Genomic DNA, 16,418 nt, shown 5'->3' with positions numbered 1-16,418 from the left:
GCCCTGGGGACAATCCAGCACTGCATCTGCACCACACAGCGTTGCCGAAAATAGGGATGAGCAGGGACCATATCCATGAACTTGAGGCACATGCTGCATAGGTAATACTGAAACATGCCCAACATGACTGGCTCACTGCACCTTGAGTGTATGTCCAGACAAACATCACACACTGGCCAGACCTAGCAAGGAGATTTCAGGTTTTGACATGTAGGCTTTGCCCGCATGAACCACCCCCTACATGAGACAATCTGTTGAGACACAGGAAGCACTTACATCTCTTAGTCTGGGTGAAATACACAGGGGCTGCATAAATGCAAGATTGGACGCCAAATGCCCAAGGTGCGCCTGTCCAAATAATCATGTACAAATGGTCATCATCAGATGATTGTAACAAGACACACAGGCACTGGCCACCGTGAGTATGAACAAGGAAAATCAGGTCAGGCTGTACAGTGTACACTTGTACTACATTTTACGTCAATATACATGGTGCCAGGGGACAATGGCACAGAGCACAACCTATGCTGTAGACACTGAGAGTGTTCACGTTTTGTGATGACACACATGACACCTAGGAAAATATGCCCCAGGGGACAGTAGTGGCCACACAACTCCATGGTCCTGAATGGGAATGACTGCAACACACGCCACCATCCCTGCACTATGCGTATCGCACACTCATGCACATCATGTCACAGGCCACAACATAGGACATGCGTGCTGTAAGGCATGACACTTGAGAGACTAACTCCCATGTCTGGACTCAGCATCAGTGCCAACTGACATGGAACCCACATGTACTGAACTGGACAGGGCACAGGCAAGGTCCCAAAACCTGTTACACACCACCCCCACACATGATGCTACAGGCATAGTTCACGTGGAGAAAGCGCCAGCCTACATTACCTTGTGAAGGAGTGACTACACACAGACCAGGGAACACATTGCAAGGAGGGGAAGGGAGGCAGGAGAGCACCGCTATACTGTGGGTAACTGGATCTGCACAGCACCTTTAAACCCTGGCAGTGTATCCATGCAACTGTGCACTTACAAATGCTGGTGACACACAACAAACACACATGTACCTACCCCCTTCCTGCTGCTGCTTCTCCTGTAAGCGCCTGTCCAAGTCTGGAAATACCACCGCCAGCACACGCTTGTGGATGTGGGTCAGACGGCGGCGCCCGCGGTTCTAATGGGTCTCAGGTGAGTCCCCCAGCAGGACCCGTGCGATCCTCCACATCCAGCACCGGATATCCTGCCAGCGTTTCCTCACCTGGGCCAGGCGCCGCTTGCGACCGTCCGTCCTCCTCACGGTACTGACGGCGTTCATCCATATCTGCTTCTTGGCAGAGGCGCCTACCTGTAAGGATGAACAAGTGACACTACATCAATACACCAGGCACATGTCACAGAGAGACATATTAGAACAAATTTGCTGTTTACAACAAGGCATAGTATGCATCCAACGCATTGCACCTTTGTCATAGGGACATGATCCTCTGGGGAAGGGCAAAAGCAGTACGTGCCATTGAAAGTACACAGGTGGAATGAGGGCAACGACACAATCAATGATCCAGGCTCACACTGTGCATCAGAAGGTACACCAGGATAATGTGCAGCACCTCTAAGCAGTCACATGCCACAGGCCACTGACGCTACCGCAGCAGAGTACACAGACACACACAGGCACAGGACATTCATCTGCCATTGCCAAATGCAGCGAAAAACCTCACTCTGCACATGTGCCACTAGAGGGGGGGGGGCTCACAGGTGTGGGGCTGGCTCTGCACGTCAGACACACAGCACTGCTCCCTGCTCACATCACGTGGGCCGGGTATATCCATCCCTCATGCAACCCGGGTGCCACACTCCACATATGCACCCACCCACATGACAGGGGACTTACACACACACCGATGTCCAGGGTACGAACACATCATGTGGACACTCTCAGCACAGGTACACAGAACTAACACACATCTGTGGGTACAGTCACCTGTCACACTGGGCTGACCACATAATAAAATGAGGACTGTAGAGGCTACATTCCCAGGAGGATAAGACAGGCAGAATGTGGCATGCACCATGCAGTGATTGTCACAGTAAACACAATGCAAGTGAGGACGGCAGACATGCACCACAGCATGCACTGGCTGGGAGACATCAGGCATTCCCCCCCTGGGACCCCCCCTACAGTACATAGCATGTGTGTCACACCTGGACACAATGCCAGAAGTCACAGTCACAAACAAGGGACACAGTCTGTGCTAGTAGACTCTGCACTCACCTGATACCCTGGTCGCCCATACAGCATGGGGTACTGTGGGAGGATCACATCCAGCAAAGCCAGGTTCTCCTCCAGGGTGAAAGGCTGTGACCTCTCCACAGACCTTGACATGGTTCCAGGGAATCAGTAGCAGCAGCTGGGTCGTCGAATCCAAAGATGTGCAGGCAAGTGCTCCCTCATGGGACCTGGCTGCCTTATATCTGCCTTGCTGGCCTGTTTCATGCACAGGAGTACAGAGTGATTGGTCACTCACATTTGCATCCTATGTTTCCTCCAATCCCTTCAAACCTAGCACAGTCAGTGGGTTCTTATTGTGTTTTTTTCTTGAGCATGATGTCAACTCCAGAACCACATTGCAACAAAGTAGATTCATTCAAACTGACTACTGCTGTGCACCTGCTGAAAAAAATTCAAACTTTAAACTTGGTCTCCATGACAACCAGCATGCATGTAGGCCTTTATACTTGTCCCTCATGTGTCCCCTATGTAATTTGGAGTTCTATGGGTGTTCTCGCGTATGCATACTCATAGTGGTACGGACCGTACACACGCCTGTACGCTCACTATCACTATGGGTGTTCTCGCGTATGCATACTCATAGTGATACGGACCGTACACGCGTGCGTACGCTCACTATCACTATGGGTGTTCTCGCGTATGCGTACTCATAGTGGTACGGACCATACACACGCCTGTACGCTCACTATCACTATGGGTGTTCTCGCGTATGTGTACCCATAGTGGTACGGACCGTACACGCGTGCGTACGCTCACTTTCACTATGGGTACGCATACGCGAGCACACCCATAGTGATAGTGAGTGTACAGGCGTGTGTACGGTCCGTACCACTATGAGTACGCATACGCGAGAACACCCATAGTGATAGTGAGCGTACAGGCGTGTGTACGCTCACTATCACTATGGGTGTTCTCGCGTATGCGTACCCATAGTGGTACGGACTGTACACGCGTGCGTACGCTCACTTTCACTATGGGTGTTCTCGCGTATGTGTACCCATAGTGATACGGACCGTACACGCGTGCGTACGCTCACTATCACTATGGGTGTTCTCGCGTATGCGTACTCATAGTGGTACGGACCGTACACACGCCTGTGCGCTCACTATCACTATGGGTGTCCTCGCGTATGTGTACCCATAGTGATAGTGAGCGTACACGCGTGCGTACGCTCACTATCACTATGGGTGTTCTCGCGTATGCGTACTCATAGTGGTACGGACCGTACACACGCCTGTACGCTCACTATCACTATGGGTGTCCTCGCGTATGTGTACCCATAGTGGTACGGACCGTACACGCGTGCGTACGCTCACTTTCACTATGGGTGTTCTCGCGTATGTGTACCCATAGTGATACGGACCGTACACGCGTGCGTACGCTCACTATCACTATGGGTACACATATGGCAGCACTCCCATAGTGATAGGGAACGTACACAGGCCCTCTGAGCGAATGTACGGTGCCTTTCACACATCACAGTGGTGACAGGCAGCACACCGGAAGGAATAGGGCTGACATACTTGTCCATGGATGGACATCAAGGCATTGTCTGGGCAGTACTACATGTGTGGGGCACAGGTGTGAAAGGCTGTGATGTGGCACATTACTCCTGAGTCGAGAAGGCAATAGATGTATGATGAGATGTGTACAGATCTTATGTGTGACGGTGCAATGTGTGCCAGGCATGCCCTTAACTCCTTTGACATGTGTGCATGTCGTACTGCACACTTGGGATGAGCGTCACTGGCATGGCACAGTCAACAACACACGCAAGTGTCCCCTGATGCCCGCTACAGGGGTTACCACAACAGACATGTGACTACCCACGGTGCACGATGTGACTATGTCATGTATGTGTGGGGTGTTACCATTAGCTTGATGTTGGTGCTCCCTCAAAAGCATCAGCTGTTGCAGCAACCAACATGTGTCTGTGTGTAGATGGACATGGCACACTGTTACGCACACCAGGCCACATGTGGTATCGGATGTGAGGTGCGTATGTATTCATACGGAGTAGCGTAACAAGGACATGTCTGCATCCTCTCTATGAATGTGTGGTGAGTCATTACATGTACACCTTATTGGCAAGGTGTGTGGGCTGTCCTAGTGTAATGTCATGTGACCTGTGGCTCTAGTGTTCCGCTACCAGTCTCTGAAATCGACATCCTACTTCTGCTGATGTGTTGATGTATGTCACTCCTGTGTTGTGTCTGGCTGTTCACTTACACTGGGACACAGCTAATCCCATGCCATGGCATGTGGAGGTTCACAATCTCCGTGTGTAGCTGGGTCTTGGTAGGAGTGTCACCTGGCAGCCATACGTGTCCAGGGCATGTGGCACATACCTGACTCCGTATGTCGCATATGTGTATTGACAGATTAACATGTGCTCAGCACCAAAAGATTGTTGTTGTAGTGCACTCACTCTTCCTTGTCACTTCCAAATTACTGCAGAGCGCCGCCTCTTCCCTGAGCAATTCCGGACTTGGCTGACATGCGGGAGAATGACTGTATCCGGTGCTACCGCTTTCCCCAACCGTTGATTGAGGAGTTGACGGCGAGGCTGGCACCACACCTGCAACCGTTGCACAGGTATCCTACGGCACTGACACCCAAGCTGAAGGTAATGGCAGCCCTACATTTTCTTGCCACGGGTACCTTTCAAAATACCATAGCTCATGTTGGTGGCATGTCCCAGAGCATGTTCTGCCGTGTGCTGCATGATTTCTTAGAGGCCATGTTGCTTCACCTGGATGAGTTCATCCATTTCCCAACCCCTGAAATGTTGACTGGGGTCAAGCGTGGATTCTATGCCCTGGGAGGGATGCCCCATGTCATTGGGTCCATAGATGGGACACATGTGGCTGTGGTACCGCCACAGGCACAGGAGGTAGCGTACAGGAATCGCAAGCACTACCACTCCATCAATGCCCTTGTGGTGTGTCTGTCCAACATGGTGATTTCACATGTCTGTGCTCGTTTTCCAGGATCAGCACACGATGCCTACATCATGAGGCGTAGCAGGGTGCCTGAAATGATGACGCAGCTGCGCAACGAACGAGCATGTGTTGTTGGTGGGTACACTCTGTCTGTCCTGTATTTTGCGTAGACTTCCAGCACGACCGCTTCTCCTGTCCTACTTATGTCCATGTGCTTTCCATGTAGGGGACGCTGGCTATCCCAACATGCCATGGCTGATCACACCTCTCCGCAACCCCATCACGCCGGCCCAGCTCCGCTACAACACCGCCCATGGCCGGACCAGGCGAGTGATAGAGAGGACATTTGGCCTCCTGTAGAGCCGATTCAGATGCCTCCACAAGACCAGCGGCGCCCTCCCATATGCCCCGGCGAAGGTCTGCAAAATCTTCATGGTGTGCTGCATGCTGCACAACATGGCAGTTGAGAAAGCTGTGCCACTCATCCTGGATCAAGATGATCAGGACCATCCACCCGTGGAGGACCAAGGTCTTGGCAATGGGGCTAGTGATGTGGAGGATGTGGTTCCGCAAGAGGACATCCGGAGTCGGCTCATACGCGACTTCTTTGCTTAGTGGTGAGTACCAGTGTCTGTGTGTGCACGCATTGCTCCCCGTGTGGCATGTGTTGCGATGTGTGTGTCCATCTGCATGTATGCCACGTGAGTCAGAGGTGTGTGTGGATGTGTCACTGGAGTGATGGTGCCAGTGATGAGTGTATTTCCCCAGTCATAATTGTGACCTAGCATGTTGTCATCCTTACATGTGTCGAGTACATGCACATGCAAGTGGCTGTGCTTTTTGTGGCTGACTTCTTGTGTGTCTCTCATCCCCAGGTACTTGCGCATGCCGTCTGCTGGTTGCATTGTTGTGGCACTGCTATTCCTCATGGACACGTCATCGTGTGCTGACTCAGCGTTACACGCACGGACAAGTTTGGAAGTCTCCTTAGGGTAAGGGATGCATCAGGGGTGTATTGGTTGTGGCAGTTGTTTACGATGTGTGCACACTGCCCCTGTCGATGTTTGGTTCCTCTGCAGACATGTCGCATCACCATGGGACACATGACATGCAGCTGGGTACACCTGAATAGATGGTCAGACTTGTTGACAGTCATCAGTGATGGGATTGTGGATTGTGATGATGGCATCAATGTGTGTTACACTGCCCTCGGACACATATGGTTTGCATTGGCTTGACATGGTGTGGGACTTCCACATCAGTGGATCAATGGTGTATGGCAGCCTCTCCGTGAGCAGCAGGGGGTGTTTAGCTGTTAGCCGACACTTGTGTGCCTGTTCCATGGCTATCACGCATTTGTGCTGCAGAAGGGGGGTTCCAGTGTTGGACCCACATGTTACTCCACATGACCCGTTCATGTGTACTCCGAGTTGCCTCTGCAATCCCAAATACATGACTAATAAAGGTGTCCCTATGCCTCAAAGGTGCCTCTGCTCAGTCAATGCTGGTGTGTTGCCACGGTGCATCCGGCATGTCTGGCATGGTTTTCCGTGATAGTGGCTATGTGTCTATGTGTAGAGTAGCAAGATGCAAGCTGTTTGTGTGGGATTAGACTGTGTATTGTGCATGATGTCCATGACTGTGTGGGTATTGTGACATGTGCCATCCCCATGCATCCAACGTTGGCCAGGCCACCATTCTCTGCATCCACCTGACTCAAGCTTGCAGGACATGGTTCTGCCACCTGTCCACACATACCTGGGTGCCCCACAGGACACTCCACATGATCCCTGACCTATGCGCATGGCTGTCGCTGTACTCAATATGTCTGTTGGCACGGTTGTGCGGCCACCCCCTCAGCTGGTTGGGCCCATCACGGGTGTGTATGGTGCTCCATGTCTGTCTTGCCTAATACAATGTGACCCATGTGTGTCCTGTGCCAGACTCAGGCCCCAGGGTGTGGATGGTTGAAGTCAAATGAGAACTCAGGCATGGTTAGACTTTACAAGACACATGTAAGGTAATAATGCAATATGTAGGCATCTTCTCTTTATGGTGTAACTTTTTATTTTGGTTGGGTTACGGGGGGGGTATGACATGAGGGGCTTTCCGGGTGTGTGGAATCCAAAGTTCACTAGGGGAGTTGGTGTCCTTGCCATTTGAAATCCTCAGAGTACATGCCACAGTCTTTGTCAACATTGGTCAGACAGTGACCAGCAAGTCCATGTGGCAGAGAATGTATTTTGCTGCTGTGCTGCTGTTGGTCCAGTGGGCCAGGTGCCAGGCCAGGTGTCCTGGGAGATGGTGCTGTTGCGCTGACCCTCACGGTCTTTTCCGTGGACGACCTGCCCTCCTGCGGGGACCCTCAGAAGCAGGCCGTGACGATGTTTGGGATGCTCCGTCGGATGTCTCCTCCTCCTCCTCCTCCTGATCCCTCCCTGTGGGTGGTGATGTTCTACGCCTGATGGCACAGGGAGGGTTGCCCATGTTGTCGGCTATCCGACGGAGTGTACTGTGAATTCCCCTGAACACCGTCACGAGCTCAGCCTGTCTGTCCTCCATCCGCCCTTGGTGTCGCAGTAGACAGGCATGTTGCTCCGCATGTTGCTGGACCTGCTGGGTCTTGATCTCCTCGAGGATGGACACAACCTGGGCCATGCCCGTGGTGTCCTGCCGGTATGTGTCCAGGATGTTTCTGACATGGGAATATACCGGTTCCGCAGCCAACAGGTCAGGCTCGCGCCTCCGCCGTCCTCCACTCCCACCACCCCTGCCCACTTGCACCTGGCCTGCTCTTGTGGGCACATCGGGTCTCCGGGACTCCTGAGGGGTGGCATTGGCGTTGTCGCCTGCCTCCTCCTGGGTGCCCGGTACACCGTGTCCCTCCTGGCCAGCCTGGCTGCATTGTGGTGGTGGGGCAGGGATCCTGGGTGTCTCCTGGGATGTGGCAGGAGTGGGGGTGGTGGTTGGCCCAGTTGTACCTGACGCAGGTGCTGCAGGTGGTTGGACACCAGAGGGGCCAGGTTGGTCGGGGTCGGGTTCGTCCATAGAGTGGTGAGAGTCGTCGCTGCCGGTGGGTCCGTCATCCCGCCGAGCCGGGTCCTGTGAGTCTTCCCCCCCAGTGTTGGGGGGTGATCCACGACGTTGACCTGTGTGTGAGAGAGACAATGTTAATTTTGTTCCATGCAACATCCATGTTTCATTGGTTTCTAAGTTGGCACATTTCCTCTGGGAATTTGGATATGTCTTGCATTCCACTCACAGTGCACTTGTGCATGGGTATGTCCCTTGGCCACAGCTTTTGCGACTTTACCTATGTGTGGCACAGTCTTACTTGCTGCGTCAATTGTGACTGCAGTCAGCAGTGGAGTGAGCAGGTGTGGCGAGCCATGCATTGGCGCCTTCCGTGTTGCACTGTACGTGGGCACATGGAGTTGTTCCACACACTTAGATAATGCAGGTAGCTGGCGTTGTGCTCGTGCACAGGTTGAGACATGGCCCAGTGTTTTGGAGAAGAGGGGGGATTCAGGCACTGGCCACCCTTGTCTACATGCACGCAGTCCACCTGCTGACGAGCAGACATTCCCACACCCCCCAAGGCTGAATTGGTCTCCCTGTGTGTCCCTTTCTCACTCCCTCTCTGTCCCCCTCTCCCTCCCTCTGTGTGTCAGCCTCCTCCCTCTGTCCGTCTCCCTGTGTCTCCCTCCCTCTCTCTCCCCCTCTCCCTCCCTCTGTGTGTCACCCTCTGTCACCTCAGCCTCAGCCCCCTAGGCACACACTTTTTGCAGATCTTTGACTGGCCCTTGGCTTGGTCATGTGAGTTTGTTTCTGATCTGCAGGCACCCATTGGGTGTAGTGTCTGTGTCTGCGCTGCTGCTGTGGTGGTGTGTGCTGCCACTCTTTCACAGTGTTGGCTGTTCATTAGCTGCTGTCATGTGCAAAAACGTGCCGTCACCCCCATGTGTTAATGCAAGGCGTCCGCCATTTGCTGGCAAGTCTTTCCTGTGTGGGGACACACTGTTTGTCTGGCTGTGACCTTGACCATATGGGCAGGGGGCATTGTTGTCTGCTTCTGAGTTGCACTATGTGATTTTTGGGGCCCACACTCCCGCCATCCGGCTTACCGTGTCTTGTGTTGGTGTTTTCTGTGGCCTGTGACTTTGCATTGTCCAGCTGGGTGCATGGGGCATGGTGGCGCCAGTGGCATGTGCGTGTTCATGGAGTGTGGTTGAGTCATGCGATAGCTTGGGGTGGTTGCGTACCTGTTTGTGAGTTTGGTTGTGGATGACGTTCCCCCCATGTGAGGTGAGTTGTTTGTGTACTCACCCGGGTCTCGGAGTCCGTCTAATCCGTCCACTGACACCACCGGCAGTATGGCCATCACCCTCTCCTCCCAGGGATGGTAGTGTACGGTTCTGCGGGGCGGCCCTCCTCCAGTGACGTTGGCCTGGTTGTGGTCGTCGGTCATTTTGGCTCGGACCCTCCTCCGCAGATCGTACCACCTGGCTTGGCATTCATGCCTGGTCCTTCTGGTGGCCGCAACAGCATTCACAGCATCAACAATCCTCTGCCACATGGCTGTTTTTTCGGACATGCAGGTCTGTCTGACCAATGTTCCAAAGAGGTGTGGCTCGACTCTGAGGATTTCGTCGACAAGGACCTCCAACTCTCGGCTAGTGAACTTTAGATTCTTGTTAGTGGGCATGGTGAGGGGTGTGGGTGTGGATGGTGGGGGGGGGTGTGGATGGTTGTGGGTGTGTGGGTGTGGTTGTGCAGGTGTGTGTGTGAATGTGATGAGGGGGTGTTTGTGGAGGTGTGTGTGTGAAGGTGTGCAAGTGTAAGGTGTAGTAAAGGTTCTAGTATGGTGCTGTAGGTTGTCTGTGGGGTCTGGCAGCAGTGAGTCTGTTGCAAAGGCTCATGGTTTGTGTGTGTGGGCCCTTTTTATTGGTCCATTGGTGGGTGTGGCTGTGTTTGAAGTTTGGGTGGGTGTGTTATAAGGAGTGGTTGTGTTTTGGGCCTCTGTTTGGGATTTTGGCAGTTGCAGGTCAGTGAATGTGTTGTTTTTGTGCTTGTTGGACATGTTTTGTGGCTTTGTGCCATTCGAATGGTGTATTCTTGTGTTGTTTTGCTTTGTCCTGGTTGTGTACGTGCGTTTTTAGCGTGTGTACGGTGTGTACTACGGGAATTTTGTTGTACAGTGCTGTCCTTGTGTCTGGCTTGGTACGAATCGTACATGCGCGATGTTGTGGGAAGGTGCTGGTGTTGGGGCCTGGGGTGCGCTCCGTACTTAGAATGTTGGGGTGGGGGTACGCTCCATGCATACGCGGGTGGGGGTACGGGTCGTACATACACTGTTGGGGTGGGGGTACGCTCCATAAGTACGCGGGTGAGGGTACGGGTCATACATACACGGTTGGGGTGGGGGTACGGTCCGTACATACACGGTTGGGGTGGGGGTACGCTCCATGCATACGCGGGTGGGGGTACGGGTCGTACATACACTGTTGGGGTGGGGGTACGTTCCATACGTACGTGGGTGAGGGTACGGGTCGTACATACACGGTTGGGGTGGGGGTACGGTCCGTACATACACTGTTGGGGTGGGGGTACGCTCCATACGTACGCGGGTGAGGGTACGGTCCGTACATACACGGTTGGGGTGGGGGTACGCTCCATGTATACGCGGGTGGGGGTACGTGTCGTACATACACGGTTGGGGTGGGGGTACGCTCCATGCATACGCGGGTGAGGGTACAGGTCGTACATACACTGTTGGGGTGGGGGTACGCTCCATACGTACGCGGGTGAGGGTACGGGTCGTACTTACACTGTTGGGGTGGGGGTACGCTCCATTCGTAGGTGGGTGAGGGTACGGGTCGTACATACACGGTTGGGGTGGGGGTAAGGTCCGTACATACACGGTTGGGGTGGGGGTACGCGCCATACATACGCGGGTGGGGGTACGGGTCGTACATACACTGTTGGGGTGGGGGTACGCTCCATACGTACGCGGGTGAGGGTACGGTCCGTACATACACGGTTGGGGTGGGGGTACGCTCCATGCATACGCGGGTGGGGGTACGTGTCGTACATACACGGTTGGGGTGGGGTTACGCTCCATGCATACGCGGGTGAGGGTACGGGTCGTACATACACTGTTGGGGTGGGGGTACGCTCCATACGTACGTGGGTGAGGGTACGGGTCATACTTACACTGTTGGGGTGGGGGTACGCTCCATACGTACGCAGGTGAGGGTACGGGTGGTACATACACGGTTGGGGTGGGGGTACGCTCCATGCATACGCGGGTGAGGGTACGGGTCGTACATACACGGTTGCGGTGGGGGTACGCTCCATGTATACGCAGGTGAGGGTACGGGTCGTGCATTCACGGTTGGGGTGGGGGTACGCTCCATACATTCACAGGTGGGGGTACATCTCGTACATACACGGGTGTACATACACGGGTGGGGATTCGACTCGTACATAGGAGGGCTGGGGGAGTGTTGGGCGCGTATGCGGGCACATGTCTCCATGGTTGCTATGGGAGTTCGGTGCGGACGGTGTTTTTTCCATACGGTTGTAACATCGGACGCACGGGATGGATCGTAATTCCGCGGTCGGACTTCACTTTTCACATTTGTACGGTAAATCGTCCGGGGACGTGTCGGACACATTTTCCGACCCGAGGACGTGTGGGGAATAATTCCCAATGCGATTCGTATGGACTTTTTCCCATGCGAATCGTGATTGGCAGTTTGTACGGCACTTGTACGATTCGTACGGTAAAAAGACCGGATAAGAGTCGTACGGGGAATTTTTTTACCGGATCGTGATCGGCACCATAGTTAGTCAAAATATCGAATTTTTTATTTGTCTTAAAAGTAATGTAAAATTAATGAAATAATACCTATAATTAACTGAAACATATTTACAAAAACTTAAATAACTTTAACATTAATAAATAATTAATGTAAGTAAAAAAAAAAATTTAATACATATATATTAACGTAATATTAATGTAAAATATTCAATATTTTTTGCGTAGGATAGCGGGTGGGTAAAATTTACTATTACCACTCCAGTAAGTGCAATAGTAGGGAAAGCGTTGGATAGCGGGAGGGTAAAAATTACTATTCCCACTCCAGAGAGTGCAACAGTAGGGAAAGCGTTGGATAGCGGGAGGGTAAAAATTACTATTCCCACTCCAGAGAGTGCAATAATAGGGAAAGCATTGGATAGAGTAGGGGTAAAAATTACTATTCCCACTCCTGTGAGTGCAACAGTAGGGAAAGCGTTGGATATCGTAGGGGTAAAAATTTCCTATTCCCACTCCAAAGAGTGCAACAGTAGGGGAAGCATTGGATAGAGTAGGGGTAAAAATTACTATTCCCACTCCAGAGAGTGCAACAGTAGGGAAAGCGTTGGATAGCGTAGGGGTAAACATTACTATTCCCACTCCAGAGAGTGCAACAGTAGGGAAAGCGTTGGATAGCGGCAGGGCAAAATGTACTATTCCCACTCCAGTGAGTGCAACAGTAGGGAAAACGTCAGATGGCGTAGGGGTAAAAATTACTATTCCCACTCCAAAGAGTGTAACAGTAGGGAAAGCGTTGGATAGTGTAGGGGTAAAAATTACTATTCCCACTCCAGAGAGTGCAACAGTAGGGAAAGCGTTGGATAGCGGGAGGGTAAAATTTATTATTCCCACTCCAGTGAGTGCGATAGTAGGGAAAGTGTTGGATAGCATAGGGGTAAAAATTACTATTCCCACTCCAGTGAGTGCATTAGTAGGGAAAATAATAATGTAATATTTGATTAAAAATAAATTAATTATTAATACTAATAATAAAAGTATTAAAAATAATTACCAATCACACAATATTTAATAACTATTTAATTTTAAATGCCAATAATTTATTTTTTTACTAATTACCTATTAACAATTAATTAACACCCAATTAATTTTCAATGACAAAAAATAATAAATACAATTAATACCAATTAATAATTAATTAATAATAAATTAATTATCAATATACAAAAATAATTTCAATAATTAATTATTTACAATTAAATTACTTCCCACCATATTCCCCTATAAACCCACAACCCGCTACAAATAATAAATTAATACAATTAACATATTTATCAATTAAACAATTAATACAAATTTATCACCAATTAATACAAATTATTTACCAATTAATAATTAATCAACAACCAATTAATTTTCAATACCAATTAATAATTACCTAATAACAATTACATTACTTCCCACCCTAATCCCCTATAAACCCACAACCCGCTACGGAATTAAATTACACAAAAATTAAATAACCTAAAATTCATTACTTTTAAAATATTCAAACATACATTCCAAAATTAATACATACTTTTAACACATATACTCACACTTAAAACACTATAAAAAAAATCGATATTTTTAACAAATATATTATTACTGTCCATATTACTTACTTCTATATTATTTAAATCGATATTTCTTACCTGATTTTCGATATTCTTCACCACTATATTTTGGCAATTCGATATTCTATCCATTCTATAATAAAAACTCGATATTCTGTCCTGTCGATATTTTTTATTCAATATTATGTCTGTTTACCACTCACATGCCTCCGCCAGATAAGCACCAGCATGTCCACACCTCTCTGTGTGGCCACAACATCTGTTGCCGCAAGATCTGCCAGTGCCACAGGGAGGGAGGATGACAGTCCTCTGCACCGCAGACGCCTGCACCTGAGGATCCCCCCCCGAAGAAGAAGAGGGGTCGTCCGAAGGACAAGTGAGACGCAGATGTCCATGCACATCCTCCAGGGCCTCAAAACCTGTTCTGGAAAATGCTCTTTGTGCGCAAACCATTTACCTTGTCGTATCTAACACAACTCGCCTACATGACATGGAAGGTTCATGTTGGTCCAATGTAGCAGATGACTGTGGACTTTACTCTGGATATTTCAGCTACCAACACTTCCAACTCTACTGTGAACTTTGGATTCAAAACCCAATGTACAGCACCCACCATCCTGTGCACTATCCTCACACATGTTTGTAAATAAACTCACCAGTACACTATATTTTCCTGTGTTGTGATTCCAACTTGTTATGTGTCATGGAGATGTTGATCTGCTAAACAACACAGTGCATGCCAAATACTACAGCAATGTGATCACCGTTATGTGAGTCATGGTGATGTGAAACATGAGAGGGAGACACACCACTATGGCACTACAACACATACTCACCATGGCCATGTAACTCATCCCACACAATGATGTTGACCTGAAATACATTGGAATGCACAGACACCACACCTATCCACAGTCAGTGTTAACAATCCCACAGGTGAGGTAAGCAAATGTCAGTCAGATGTGGGAAGACAGACAACGCACATAACACAGCGTAGCACAGGTGCATTACACATCAGCAACATGTTTATTCCACAACAGTTGCAAGGTAATTCTACGTTACAGTGGACACACGGTCACAAAGTGTCGGAGAATTGAAGTCCAGGGGTGTGTGGTACATCACTTGATGGAAATTGACAACTTCCACACTGGTGTTGCATTCTGGGTGTTGGGGGTCAGTGTTGACCAAACAACAGGCAAAGTACCCTGGAAAGGACAGACACAAGACACAGTCAAAAGCACAGAAGAACTGGAGAGAAACGCAATACACATGCACCAAACATGTCAAAATAAACCTACACAGAAACAAGTTAGCAGTTCGACGCTATTGTGGAGTACAGACCACCTGAAAGGACACATCACTGCACGCATCCAGTCAAGAAGCACACAGACACACTCAAACAGCAACAGAGCAGCCCCAACACATTTCAGGCTAACTCAATACATTGACATGACAACCCTGTAAACTCACATTCAGGTGAAGAAGTTGTTGAAGAGCTGTGTGCAGACGTCACCCTCATCATCATCACTGACATCGTGGCCCAGGCATGGATCCTCCACAGATGGCGGAAGTAGGTCATCGTCATCCTGGATGAGAGGTAACTTCTTCCGCACTGCCATGTTGTGTAGCATGCAGCATACAAGGCTAATTTTGCACATCTTTGCAGGGTCATATGGGAGGGCCCCTCCGGTCTTGTCCAGGCAGCGGAAGCGGCTTTTCAGGAGACCAAAGGTCTGCTCAATCACTCTCCTGGTCCGACCATGTGCCTCATTGTAGCGCATCTCGGCTGGTGTCACAGGTTCCTGAAGGGTGTCAGCAACCACGGCATGTTGGGGTATCCGGAGTCACCCACATACAAACAATTGAACAATTAGCTGAGTTTTGAAAGAGGGTGGAATACAACATTGCCAAACACACACAATGGTAAACAGTCAGTACACACCGACAAGCCAGGCACGCTGGTCTGGCATCTGTGACATCAGCGTTGCAATGCAACTACTCCTCATGATGTAGGCATCGTGCGCAGAACTGGAGAAACGTGCACACACATGTGTGATACACATGTCTGCAAGACATACCACCAGATCATTGATGGAGTGGAAATGTTTCCTGTTCCGGTATGCCTGCTCATGTGCCCGTGGTGATACCAGGGCCACATGTGCCTCAATCACTGGCCTGGTGAAGCGTTACCCTCGGATGCAGTCACGTTCCTGCATGGTTTCAAGGTCTGGGAACGGTCTATGGACAGCTGGTGCCCTGCAGTACAGAGATGAACAAAGGAAGATTGTCAATTCATCCACCCATGTGGCTATGACCAAGCAAAATATCACATGATACATCATGACAATACACAATGTACTGAGGTGTGTGCTGTTGGGTATGGACACCTATGTCACCTACATGCACATCGCCTCACATCTCAAGTCCACATGTCTGCATAAGTTCCATGTAGTGCAATGGCCAATCATTGGGCTGTGTCACAGTACCTATGTACTGCTGCCACATTACAAACACACACCACAGTGACAAGTGAGGCCTGATGTCTCCCAGGCATCACAGCTCTTTGACATGCAGATACCCATGGTCCCTGTATTGCAACATGTACACTGGCATGACATGGCATATCATGTACATGCCACAAAACAACCGTGAGTCCCACAGGTAGTGGCCACTGTTGTCTATGCACGCCCTACATGGACGTCTCGAAGACACACACACAACATTAATGTTGA

This window comes from Triturus cristatus, chromosome 3_2, assembly GCF_964204655.1.
Source record: "Triturus cristatus chromosome 3_2, aTriCri1.1, whole genome shotgun sequence".
NCBI classification, from domain to species: Eukaryota; Metazoa; Chordata; class Amphibia; order Caudata; family Salamandridae; genus Triturus; species Triturus cristatus.
This window is presented reverse-complemented; position numbering follows the sequence as displayed.